The sequence below is a fragment of the Mesoplodon densirostris genome, chromosome 2 (genome assembly GCF_025265405.1).
Source record: "Mesoplodon densirostris isolate mMesDen1 chromosome 2, mMesDen1 primary haplotype, whole genome shotgun sequence".
NCBI classification, from domain to species: Eukaryota; Metazoa; Chordata; class Mammalia; order Artiodactyla; family Ziphiidae; genus Mesoplodon; species Mesoplodon densirostris.
Genome location: NC_082662.1, coordinates 100,392,348 through 100,406,212, shown reverse-complemented (window position 1 = coordinate 100,406,212; position 13,865 = coordinate 100,392,348).

Below are 13,865 nucleotides of genomic sequence, written 5' to 3'. Positions count from 1 at the left end.
ATTTAGGTCTTCTGCCCAGTGTTGGATTGGGTTGTTTGTTTTTTTGTTATTGAGCTGCATGAGCTGCTTGTAAATTTTGGAGATTAATCCTTTGTCAGTTGCTTCACTTGCAAATATTTTCTCCCATTCTGTGGGTTGTCTTTTGGTCTTGTTTATGGTTTCCTTTGCTGTGCAAGAGCTTTTAAGTTTCATTAGGTCCCATTTGTTTATTTTTGTTTTTATTTCCGTTTCTCTAGCAGGTGGGTCAAAAAGGATCTTGCTGTGATTTATGTCATAGAGTGTTCTGCCTATGTTTTCCTCTAAGAGTTTGATAGTGTCTGGCCTTACATTTAGGTCTTTAATCCATTTTGAGCTTATTTTTGTGTATGGTGTTAAGGAGTGTTCTAATTTCATACTTTTACATGTCGCTGTCCAGTTTTCCCAGCACCACTTATTGAAGAGGCTGTCTTTTCTCCACTGTATTGCTTCTGTTGTCTGCCCTCTGGTGGATGAAGTTGTCTAAGAGGCTTGTGCAGGCTTCCTGATGGGAGGGACTGTTGGTGGGTAGAGCTGGGTGTTGCTTTGGTGGGCAGAGCTCAGTAAAGCTTTAGTCAGCTTGTCTGCTGATGGGTGGGGCTGAGTTCCCTCCCTGTTGGTTGTTTAGCCTGAGGCGATCCAGCACTGGAGGCCACAGGCTCTTTGGTGGCGATAATGGCGGATTCTGGGAGGGCTCACCCCGAGGAGCACTTCCCAGAACATTTGCCGCCAGTGTCCTTGTCTCCACCGTGAGCCACAGCCACCCCGTGCCTCTGCAGGAGACCCTCCAACACCAGCAAGTAGGTCTGGTGCAGTCTCCTATGGAGTCACTGGTCCTTCCCCTGGGTCTCGATGTGCACACGACTTTGTGTGTGCCCTCCAAGACTGGAGTCTCTGTTTCCCCCAGTCCTGTCAAAGTCCTGCAATCAAATCCTACCAGCCTTCAAAGCCCGATTCTCTGGGAATTCCTCCTCCCATTGCTGGACCCCCAGGTTGGGAAGCCTGACGTGGGGCTCAGAACCCTCACTCCAGTGGGTGGACTTCTGTGTTATAGGTGTTCTCCAGTTTGTGAGTCACCCACCCAGCAGTTATGGGATTTGATTTTATTGTGATTGCACCCCTCCCACCATCTCACTGTGGCTTCTCCTTTGTCTTTGGATGTGGGATATCTTTTCCGGTGAGTTCCAGTGTCTTCCTGTCTATGATTGTCCAGCAGTTATTTGTGATTCAGGTGCTCACGCAAGAGGGAGTGAGCGCACTTCCTTCTACTCTGCCATCTTGAACCAATCTCCTTTCTCTTCATTTTAAAATCTCTTGTGTGCAGCTTTCAAAGAGCACATGGTCTCTTCTGCAACTCCTGTGGGCAGGTGAGCCTCTGTTTGGGTTGCCGGGAGGGGTGGGGGCTCTCCATGATGCCTGGAGTTCAGGGTTCTGAAGCCCACTTCTCTGCAGCTATGGTTTATGCTTATATTCTCCTATGTTTGTAGTAAAGATACTACTTTGTTCTCCATCTCCTGAGTCCTCTTATTTCTCAGTTGGTCTAGAATTCAGGTGAGAAATGTGAACACTAGGTATCAGGCTCCCTGAAAATCCTCAACAAGGTAAATGAAGAACTTCAAAAGTTACAAAAATGTTTTTAAGGGAAAGCATACCTCCTCCCATCCCTGCCCCTCAGTCCCTCAGTTATCACGTTCCTCTCCCCAGGGGCAATTACTAAGATCAGTTAGTGGTGCTTTCTCTTAGAGACAGACTAAATAAATACAAATACAGGTGCAAACTCAGTAATAGTGTGTAACAGTGTGAACTCAGGCGAGTTGTCTGACCTCTCTGCGCCTCCATTTTTGTATCTAAAATGAGAATAATAATAACTGTAACCTCTTAGTGTTTTGTGGGGATTCCATGACCACACGCCAAGCTCTCAGAATAAGTGACTGGAGTATAACAAGACTCACTAAGTTTTAGTCAGTTTGATGAATGCTGCAATTCAAATTACATAGGTGACTTCCCACATGTTTAAGTAGGATACATTCTTAGAAATAGAATTGGAAATGTTGTTAGCTGTTGCCAAAATGCCTTTCACAGTAGTTGTGTCAACTCACTCTCCCACCAGTAGTATATGTGTATCTTAGTTCCCTACAATCTTGTCCAAACGTTTTGTTAGCAAACTTTTTGAATTTTGCTAATCTTATTGATGAAAAATATCATCTAATTGTAGTTCTAATTATGATTTCTCTTAATATGAGTAAAGTTGAGTTTCTCTTCATATGTTTAAAGGCATTTATATTTCCTTTTCTGTGACTAGCCCAACATTATCTATCGTCCTTTTTCTTTTCTATTGAGTTGTTGATTTTTTTCCCCTGTTGATTTATAAGAACTCTTAATAGATTAAGAAAATCAGCCCTTTGTCTACAAGATGCTCTGCAGGTATTTTCCCAACATGTCATTTGTCTTTTGTCTTTTGAATGTTACTTTGTAAGTCAAGCTAATTAGTCTTTTCTGGTTTATTGAACAGGTGTCCTGCATTCAAAGTCATGCTCCACTCTGTTGTTGTAAAAGTCCTCTCATATTTTCTTCCAGTACTTTTACGATTTTTAAAAAAATTTTTGACACATCTGGAATTTTGATACAAGGAGTAAGATATAGATCTGATCTTATTCTCATCTACATGGTTACCTAATTGTCTCAACACCATTTATGAATAAACTAATTTCCCCCAAATGATTTGATATGCCATCTTCATCATACTCTAAACTTCCTCATGTATTTTTGGTCTATTTCTGGTCTTTCTATTTTATCCCTTTATTTATTTATTCATGAACCATTAACATGTTTTAATTAGACATTCTTAAGAAAATAGTACTTTTAGTTAGCTGTTAAGGACAGCCTTCCCATATTTTATTTGCTTATTTTTATGAATTTTCCTGGATTTGCTTTCTTGTTTATTGTTCACATAGGAGAGTTAGAATAATCTTACCTAGTAAAAAATAATCTTATTCATATTTTTACTAGGATCGTCTATGGGGTTATTCATTGGGATTTGGCAGAGGTGGTTAACATTTAGATTAATCTTTAGTTCGCATAGAGTGTTAGGCATATATCATATGCTATAGAAAGGAGATGGACATCCACATTTGAATAGTGCTTTAGCCAATAGGGACCTTATATTTGCGTAGAGCTCTGGGATGTACAGAGTACTTACATATGTGATATCTCATTTATTCTTACATTAAGAGATAAGTGTTATTAGTTCTGTTTTCAGGATGAGGAAATTGAAGCTTCAGAAGTTTAACATACTTGCCGCAATGAATGAGGGCAGCTAGTTAGTGATAGAATTTGAGATCTGTGCCCCAATCGATCCTGAGTTAGTTCCAGAGTACCATCACCTCCTTAGGCTTTTCTGGCTGTGGATGAGCTCTGCACCTCTGGAGGTGATGGGGAAAGACACACCAATGATGGAGAAGGAGCCAGCATTGCAGAGAGTTTGCTTTTATTTGTAATCCTCTCTAGACTGTTCATTTGGTTGACTTGTCCCAAGTTGATCAATGATGCTGAGGGAATACTCTTTGTGCCCTGAGCTCTGTACCACACACTTGGAAGGGGACAAGGAAGGCAGTCTCAGCCCTCAAGGGGCTAACTGGCTGTCTGTCCAAGTGGGAGGGCCATCAATCTTTTCTCAGGCCAGGAAAAAGACTGACACTTGGTCTTCAAAACTGCTGGCTAGCATTGCCTGATCACACCCAGACAACTCCGACTGTGGTTTCACCCAGGTTGTAGTCCAAAATTTGTTAAAAGGGAAAGCGATGTATGAAGACAATGGAGCTGAGATGAGAGGAATGGGACTCACACCTCACTGGAAAGCAAGGTGAGTTTGTCACTTTAATTTGATTAGACAACGGAGTCCGAGTCTGCAGAATGGTTCACGGTCAGGTGATTGCTCTTTTCTTTCGAGATTTTGAAAGTCATGTTGGCATAGGTAAGTGCCTCCTCTGGGGGTGAAAACTACACAGGAAGAAGGAGGAGGAATGAGTGAGTTCAATTTGGAGGAAGGTGTCTCTTAGAAGCAAGTGACATTTAGAAGCAACTTAAAGAGATCAGAAGAGCCCTTCAAAGAATCACTTGCCCAGTGTCCAGAGAAATAACACTACTGTAGTCGATAGAAGGAAATTCCACTGGCAGCAGGCCTCCATATCCAGGAAACAGCGTGGTTGTCTTACCTCGGCTGGAGGAACTGAGTGAGGATCCAGGGCCCCGGGACTGGAGTGACCTGCCACAAGTGCCAGGAAGAAGAGGGACAAGTCTCACCAGTGGGGCCTGGAGGAATTGGAAGCTTCTTTCTTCAATCTTGGGTGAAGACATGGGGTGGCGGGGAGGTGTTGGAGGTGGGAAGGGTGGAGGGTGGGGAGGGCCAGGAGAGAAGTAAAGGGATTTGAGTCCTCGGCCTGTAGAGAGGGTGGGCTATGCAAATTTTACTCCCCCTTAAAGCTAACTCTCAAAGACAGAAAAAGAAGGGCTGTCACAGCTCTTGGAGACTTACATTTTCTGCAACTCTTTGTGATGAAAAAGACAAGGGTCATCAGCAGCAGTGTCAGTAGAACCCCACCAAGCAACGTTAAGACCAAATATTCTTTGCTGTTGTGGTGAAGAAAATGAGCAGATGACCCGCTGGGCTTTTTGAAGTCCTTTCCTAAAGACCAGAGGGTAACCTTTCCCACCTATGGGCAAATCCCTGAAATAGCTTTCACAGTGGTTAGTTAACTTTCAATCCCACTCCTGGGTTTTCAACTTTGGGCTTTGGGGTTCCAGATCCATTTGAGGGCTCAATAAAAGCTGTGGCTCTCTTCCCCCTTAAAAATGTTCACAGGACTGCACACAGCAAATTTTGTCTATAAGCTTAGGGAATTCATGAATCTCTCTGGGGGAGCCCAGGTTAAGAAACACACTCTGAAGGTAAAAAGCTGATTTAGTTCCTCCTCTGTTTCTGGTCCTTTCTCCTCAGACCTCCCTCCCCAAGTCCATAAGGCAAAGCATTCAACGCAAAATCAAATGCCATGCGGTATGAGATAAAATGGGTGGGAGTATGCTTACTTACTCGGGGTGGCCAGAGAAGCAGGGTGCAGAGGTCACTGCCGGGGCTGCCATGGAATGGGTGCTTTGTTTGTCTGTGAGAGAACACGAAGGGCATTAGTGCATCTGCCACGTCTCTCTCCAGCTTAAGGGCACCCACATACCCCACCTTATCCAAGCAACCAGTGGAGACTAACGATAAGGCTACAGCTCCTCAAAAGGAGAGAACATTGTGTACTTTAACGTGAAAACTAGATCAGGAACTTAAACAACAATCAGCTACACAAATGAAAGAAGAGCCTAGTATTTCTGCAGCCCCATATGTCCCTTTGATAAAAACATTGCAGGGTGCTCCCTTAAAGATTTTAATAAGACCCTAGGGACAAATGCTTCCTGGGACTTAAGCAGAGAATTTCAAGGCCAGGGCGTAAAGAACCAAAAGTGAAACCCAGAACTAGCATTTCCCAAAGTCCTGGGGAATCTGACCTTGGGAATTGCTGCCTTTTTTTTGTTCATTTGTTTTTCAGGGCAGCTATTAACAGTGGCTAGCCAAAGGCAGCCTTAGTGAACTTTCCTAATACTTATGCCACAAATAGAATAGGAGTTAAGGAAGGGAGCCAGAATCTCGTAAACTACCCAGATGGTCTAATATTGAGCACAGAGATACTCTTTACTCAAATTTGGAGGATCAGATAATTCTTCCTTGCTCTCCTTTTCACTCTTCTTGGCATTAGACCCTGCATGATGTTAAAATCTGATTTTTCCAACTTCAGAAATGTTGTCTCATTACAGCCCTTCAGCAGTTTCCAGTGATTCCTGTCCCTTTTAACTCAGCAGTGAGGCAGGCAATGGGTTCTGTCCTGGACTTACTATTGTTTGGTTCAAGTTTGGAAATATTACTTCCCATGTTGCTTTCTCCTGAGAATTAAAAAAGGTACCTCTTAGAAAGCTTGGAAAGGAGACGCAGCAGAGTGGCCAGTTCTGAGACTGTGATCTTAAAATTAGAGTCCTAATGTGGGAGAGAGGCAAGTGGTGGGTGGGTGTTCTAGTGAGGTCAGTGGTCATATACTTTACAGTGTGAGTACTGTAGCTCAGCAGGCAGTCCTCAGCTTTGTAGGTTCATAAATTTGATCATATCAGGGCACCAAAAATTGACTGATTGCTCCAGAACTGACTCACACCAACCAACTCACAGGAGACTGATGTATGAACTAGAATAACATAAGAAACAAGTTGGTATAACCAGTGCATTCTATCAAAATGTATGAGAAAGCTAATTAAAACCATAATTTTGCTTGATAAACATCGAACTGAAGTATGATAGAAGCAGAATGGCTGAGTTTAACATTGAGTGCCATCTAGGTCTGATGCATTTGCTTCACTCTTCCCTGGCAGTGCTGGATAAACCGACTAACTTGTTCTTGAAGGTCCTTCCTCTAGGCTGCATCAGACACTTCTATTTTGTTCACACATTATATTTTTGAGTGTGAAAATGCCCTTATCTAAGCTATAGTTCTATTATGTTCAGCTTTCTGTATTTCCCTCATTTATTTATACTAAAAAGTATTAAGTACCTAAAAGCAGAAAAATAAAATCACTCAAACTTCCACTACCTATTGTTAATATTTTAGTGTATTTCCTTTGTGTTGTACTTCATGAATTTTTTAAAAGCTAGTTGAGATACTTTTTCATATCTCCTTGTTTTGTTTTGTTTTTTTACTATGATTTTTACCATAAACATTTTCCCATCCTACTGAAAATTTCTTTAGGCCTTTTAGTTGTGATAGGTCTTTCTGTTATAACTATGTGCTATAGCTTGCTTTTCCAGTTTCCTGTTTGTTGATAAAAATTATTCCCACTTTTATTTAAACAAAATCAAATAACAAAAAATTTTAGGAGCCCACAATTTTACTTTATACTTAGGCAAACCCATGATAAGAATTTTTGGCTCTGCTATATCTACTGTATTTTAAGGTAATTTAGTTAGACAATAAATGTCATCAATCATTTGTGTTTAATTGTTCAGCTCTCCAAAGTGAATCAGTTTCTAAGTCCTTGGACATAGAGAGGATTGGGAGAAGGACACCTCATTGTCATGTACCAGTTAAAACAGCAACAGCAACATTATCAAATGCCTTACAATCAAACAAACTTTTTAAGAGCGTGTAATCTAAGATAACAAGAAAGGTGCCGACAGGGAAATTTGGTGAGAATTCTGAGCCATGAGAATAGAAAGTCTGCCATCCATGGCAGAATCAACAGTGGCAACAATTTTTCTAGCAGTTTTTGCTCCTTTTCTAATTTAAAAGTCCACAGTGTTCTTTGTAGAGCACTGTAAAATATTTATGTAGTATTTTTAAAATATTGAAATACATGTTTGCACTAAACATAGTATAAACATATCCTATGAACTTTTACTAGACCATATCACTGGGGAGGTGGAAGAGGGGAGGATCATAGGTTTCCATAAAATCTTAACCTTCCCATGAGTGGCTCTGAATTTACAATCATCCCAAAGAAATGTTAGCACAGCCATCTGAAACAAAAGCTTGGTCCCCCACCCTGAAAGACAAAACCATCACATGATGCCACAGGGAAATAGTTACTTACAGATCCAGGCCAAATAAAGCAGGAAACACATTCCCTTTGAAAATGACATTCCAAACATTTGATAGAAGTATAAATTAAAATAGAAACAGTGATATATATGTATACTTTTTCACATTTTGTCCGGCATTGGTGAACCTTACTGACTGCCATAAAATCTACCAATTAAATTCAGCCATTCAAATACAACCCTTCCCCCATCAAATAAAGTTAAAAAGAAAAAAGTTACAGAAACCACTATAAATTAGGTAGTATTTTCTTTTGGTGATTATTTTGTCTAGATTAAAAGCATGGGGTAAACACGTTTACCTTTTAAGAAAAAGTCTGGTCCTAAGATGTCATTGTCTAAGACTGAACTTTTCACCTGCTGCTTCTGTTACCACCCTTATTTTTCAGAATGATGAAATAGTGATTACTGCCACTGCCACTGCCACTGCCCCTGCTACATCAAGCTGTGTGTCCCAAAGATCTTGTCTAAACCCCAGGGCAGACTTCCTCTTTGTGGCCAACACTGTATTTTTTTAATTCCATAAGCAGAGAGCTGCTTTTATATCTTTTGACACATGAATGCCAGAACACAGGGAGATAAGTTTATTTCTAATTAAATATTTATTGAATATGTGACCACCATGCCAGATATAGTAGGGGTCACAGTGGTGTGACATTATCATTGTCATCAAGCATGTCATAGTCCCATTTATTCTAGCCAGGGAAATTCTCTTGATAAAGAAAAACAAAGAGCAAATGGTGTTAAGAGTTAAGTGCGGGCTGGACAGACTTTAAGTGTTTTAAGATTATGGAGATCTCTTCAAAGGGAATGTTTTACCTTGTAAATATTTATTGATAAAATAATATTAATAAATATGCTCATTAAATAAACACAATGGGCCATGCAGTGGGCTAAGTGCTGTGGGTATTTCAGAGAGAAGGCAGAAAAGCTCCTTATGGGGCCTACTGTCTAATTGAGAAGAGCAACGACAAACAAGAAAACAACAGATTAATCACGGATGTGTTACGGGCCATGAAGGAAAGAAGCAAAGTGACATGCCAGAGAGTAAATGATGGGAGAACATCTTTAGATAAAATGGATGACCAGGGAAGCCCTGTCCAAGGAGCAATATTTACCCTGAGAACCAGAGGGTGAGAAAGAGCTGGCCGGGCAAAGAACCTCCTGGGGAAGACAGCTTCAGGCCGAGGGCAGAGCAACACGCAGGCCTGGAAGAAGGGAAGGGCTGGCAGAGCTGGCCGAATCAGGCAGGACTGTGTGCAGGGAGACCTGGAGGGTGGATGGGGGAGAAGAAAGGGACTGCGTGAGGAAATGCCCAAGCCCAGGATTTGTTGCTGGGTGTTGAGTGATGGATTTCTGGGATATCAGAATGGTTCAAGAATGGGGCCTTGGTAAAGGGTGAGACATAGAAAATAGTTGCATAGATAGATTTGAGACATATTGTGGAGGTCTTTAAATCCAAGCAAAAAATATATTTTAAGCATTAATGACAAACAACTAAAGGTTTTTGAATTGGGGTATAATATGATAAACATGGCCTTTAAGGAAGATCATATCACATCAAATAAGATAAATTGTGGGTAAAGAAAGAGACAAGGAAATAAGCTGGAGGAGTATGGCAATATTTCAGGTATTTAACAAGGGTGGGAGCATCAGGAATGGGGAGGCCTCCACAGGTATAATAAGATTAGAAGTTCTAAGACTTGGGACCTGGATACAGGGCATGAAATAGCAGAATGAGTTCATGATTACTCCAAGTGTTTGAATCTCAGTGGCCAAGAGAATTCATTTGTTCATTCACTCCAAAATTGCTTACGGAACGTTTACTATGGGCCATATACTGAGTTCTAAGTTCTGAGGACATAGTGGTGGGCAAAAAAAGCCTTTTGTGCAGGATCCCTGGCTATATATGCCTATGATACAGGGAACGAGGGACAGTTTCCTGGAAGAGAATAAGCCGAAATCTTTTGTGAGCTGGAGTTCCACTAGGCCAAGATGGTGGTGGGTGGTGCTGGTGGTGGTAGTAATGATCAAAGGGAAGAGAACATTGAAATTCAAAAGCTGTGTGCAAGAAAGGAGGGCAGGAAGTGCCCCCCCGTGCCCCCCGAAAAAAAGCCTAGCGTGAAAGAGCAAGGAAGTGTGTGAGGTGATGCTGGGGTGCTGGGGGTGGGTATGGAGTATGATGGGGATGAAGTTGAAGAACCAGGTGGGGGCCAGTTCCCTGAGAGCTTTTGTCTTTATGACAAGAGAGGTGGGCTTATCTGCACTGAAGGTATTTAAACAAGGGTGATGTGATCAGACTTGCTTTCTAAACAATCATGAAAACTGGGGGTGGGGGGGTGAGAATAAATTGGAAGGGAGCCAGAATAGATATGACAAGACTGGTTAAGAGATCATTACAGTGATCCAGTTGAGGGATAATAATAACTTGGACTAGGGTGGTAGGTAGCTGTGGAGAGACAAAGAAATGTAAATGAACTTGAGAGATGTTTAGGAGCGTGGTAGAAAAAACAAGGGAGGATAAAAAGTCAAAGACTATGATCAGAGATATCTCCAAAGGGCAGAAGGAGGAAGAGCAGCCAGAGAAGGAAACAGCAGTAGTTCCAGACTTAGAGTGAGGATTAATTAATCAGATATTTACTGAGCACCTACTATGACCCAAACATACTGTTAAGTTTGGGAGTAAGTAAGTGTAATGAAATGTTGTAGATACTGTGTCAGACATACAGGATGGAGTGGGACTCAAAGAGAAAGGGCTCAGGTTGCACAATAAGGAGGGAGGGTGGAGCTTCCCTGGTGGCGCAGTGGTTGAGAATCTGCCTGCCGATGCAGGGGACATGGGTTCGAGCCCTGGTCTGGGAGGATCCCACATGCCGCGGAACAATTAGGCCCATGAGCCACAACTACTGAGCCTGCGCGTCTGGAGCTTGTGCTCCGCAGCAAGAGAGGCCGCGATAGTGAGAGGCCTGCGCAGTGCAATGAAGAGTGGCCCCCGCTTGCCACAACTAGAGAAAGCCCTCGCACAGAAATGAAGACCCAACACAGCAAAAATAAATAAATTAATTAATAAACTCCTACCCCCAACATCTTCTTTAAAAAAAAAATTAAAGCCTTCTCTCTAAAAAAAAAAAAAAAAAAAAAAGGAGGGAGGGTGGGTGTCAAGAAAAACATCATAGAGAAAATGATGTTTGAGTTGCATCTTGAAAGATGAATCACATTTTGTAATCAGACAGAGGAAGGAAGCATATTCCAGGCAGAGAAACAGCATGAGCAAACACATGCTTTGTCATGTTTGTGATGTTCAGGGAAATACAAGTATTTCACCGTCACTGGTGCTACAGGGAATGAGGGTGGGTGGGGATGGGGAATGGAAAGAGAAATGCTGTAGAGGAAGGACAAGCTCACATGGTGGAGGACCCTAAACAAACTTCACCTTAGAGGCAATGGAGACAGTGCTGAAGGATGTAACATGATTACATTTGGGTTTGGGCAACAGAGTGTAGGAGGGACTGGTGAGGGGCAGTGGGACAGAGAGTGGGCAGGGAGTCCTTTAGTATGGCAGAGTTCTAGGTGAGAAACAGGGATGATCTGATTAGAGGCACAGGCTGTGGGGAAGAGGAGGTAGGGCAAAAAGGTGATGAATCTAGTCTTTTTTTTTCAGTTGTGAGAGGAAGGTAAGGGGGAGAGAGGAGCTCAAGATAACTCCCAGGTTTCTGCCTTGGATCACCAACTGATGGTGAGAACACAGAAGAGGGGTGTAGGATTGGGCATATATAATGAGTTTACTTTTGGACACATTGAGTCTAGGGTGCCTATGGAACATTCAGGTAGAGATGTCGAGAGGGATGTTGGATGCACAGGTTGGGGGCTCATGAAAGAGATCTAGATTTGTGTGGTAGGGAGTACTAGTTCTCACCCCTAACCAGAGCTCCTCTCCTCCTGGCCTCCGAGCCCCACTGGTGGTTTAGTAGTGCCATGTGATAAGCTCTGGCTAATGGACTATGAATGAAAGTGATGTATTTCCCTTTTAGTTGAAGCATTTAATTGCTTAAGGAAGACCTCCTCTGACCCCTTCCCCTTCAGGGTGATTATGGAGATTTTGTGATGAGAAGGTGAGGTTGCAAGCTCTAAAGCTGAATCACTGAGTCACTGTATGGAGGATAGTTTCTCTGGAGGGTCACCTGGACCTGCAGTGGATTCTGTGTGAGCAAGAAATAAACTTTTTCATGTTACACTACTGAGATTTGGGATAGATTCTTACCTCACTTAACCTAACCTACCCTGCCTAATATGACGTGAGGTATAGATTAGGAAGCCATCAGCATACACATGATAGTATCAATAGAAGCCACGGGGATGGATAAGATCATCCAGGTACAGTTTGTAGAATGAGAATAAAACATTCCTAGAACTCTGAGGAATACCACTATTTAACAGGGAGGCAGAAAAAGCGGAGTCAGCTAAGGAAATTGCAAGGAAACAGTGACAGCAATAATAGCATACATATGCTCCTAGAAGCCAGGGAGGAAAGGAAGGAAGGAAAAGCTGTGGCCAACAGTGCCAGGTGCTGCTGAGAGAGAGGCTGAGTAAGATGAGGACTGGAAAGAGTTGATTGAATTTGGAAATGAAGAGATCCTGATCTCTTTTGCTAAAGCAGCTTGGGGTGTAGTAGTGGTGGGGAGTCAGACTTCAGTGGGTTAAAGAGTGAATGGAAATCCCTAGACCTACAGCAGATTAGATCTTTTAAAGAGATCCTCTCGTTAAAGAACACCAGCAAATGCTGGATAAAACATTTGAAACACCATAATTTAAAAATGCATGGCTGGGGACTTCCCTGGTGGCGCAGTGGTTAAGAATCCGCCTGCCAATGCAAGGGACACGGGTTCGATCCCTGGTCCAGGAAGATCCCACATGCCATGGAGCAACTAAGCCTGTGTGCCACAACTACTGAGCCTGAGTGCCACAACTCCTGAAGCCCATGCGCCTAGAGGCTGTGGTCCGCAACAAGAGAAGCCACCACAATGAAAAGACCGCGCACTGCAACGAAGAGTATCCCCTGCTCACTGCAACTATAGAAAGCCCGTGCACAGCAACGAAGACCCAACACAGCCAAAAATAAAAATGAATAAAGTAAAATAAATTTATCAAAAAAAATGCATGGCTGAACTAGATGTTGGAAATCCTCAAAGATCAGAAAGAGAGAGTTGAGTGAGACCTGAAGCTAAGGTTTGCTCTGGGAATAGCCACCAATTTTTGGTGACCTGAAGATTGGGTCTGAAGGCCTTGTATGAGGTCAGGAAACCAAGTCTAAAGCCTGCACCAAAGCAGGAAATTGGATCGGACCCCATGAAAGGAAACCCACAGTGGGTGAATCAGGAAAAATCATGCTGCATGGAAAGGTAGGGATCCTTGCTGTATCAGTTTTCTATTGCAGTATAATAAATTATCACAAGCGTAGATGGTTAAAACAGTACACATTTCTTTTCTCACAGTTTCTGTGGGTTAGAGGCTGGGACACAGCTTAATAGGGTTCTCTGTTTCAGGGTCTCACCGGGCTGCAGTTCAGGTATTAGCTGGGGCCTTGGTTTCATCAGAGGCTTGACTGGGGGAAAATCCACTTCCCCTATTTGCTGGACAAATAGGGGATGGGCCCTGGCTGTCAGCTAGAGTCTGTCTTCAGGTCCTAGAAGCTGCCTGCAGTTCCCTGCCATGTGGTCCTGTCCACAGGCAGTTCACAACCTGGCAGTTTGATTCTTCAAGGCCAGCAGGAGAGCCTCTCTCCAGCCTGCTAAGATGGAGTCTTAACACAAGGTAATGTAGTGATCCGAGTGCAAGTCTAGAATCATGTTATCTTCCTCCGAACAAGCTTTCTTTTATTGCTTTTGCCAGCCACCTGGGGGCACCAGCAATCTGGGATCACCTTAATCCAAGTTCGGGGCTTGAGTTTTTACTGGGTCATCTGTTCACAGCAGGACACTGTTCATTAAGGACTGGTTATTTATTTATTTATTTATTTATGGCCGTGCCCCGCAGCTTGCAGGATCTCAGTTCCCAGACCAGGGGTTGAACCCAGGCCACAGCAGTGAAAGCCCGGAATCCTAACCTCTAGGCCACCAGGGAACTCCCAAGGGCTGGTTGTTTCTGTCTTCATCTTTATTCCTAGAGTGCAGCT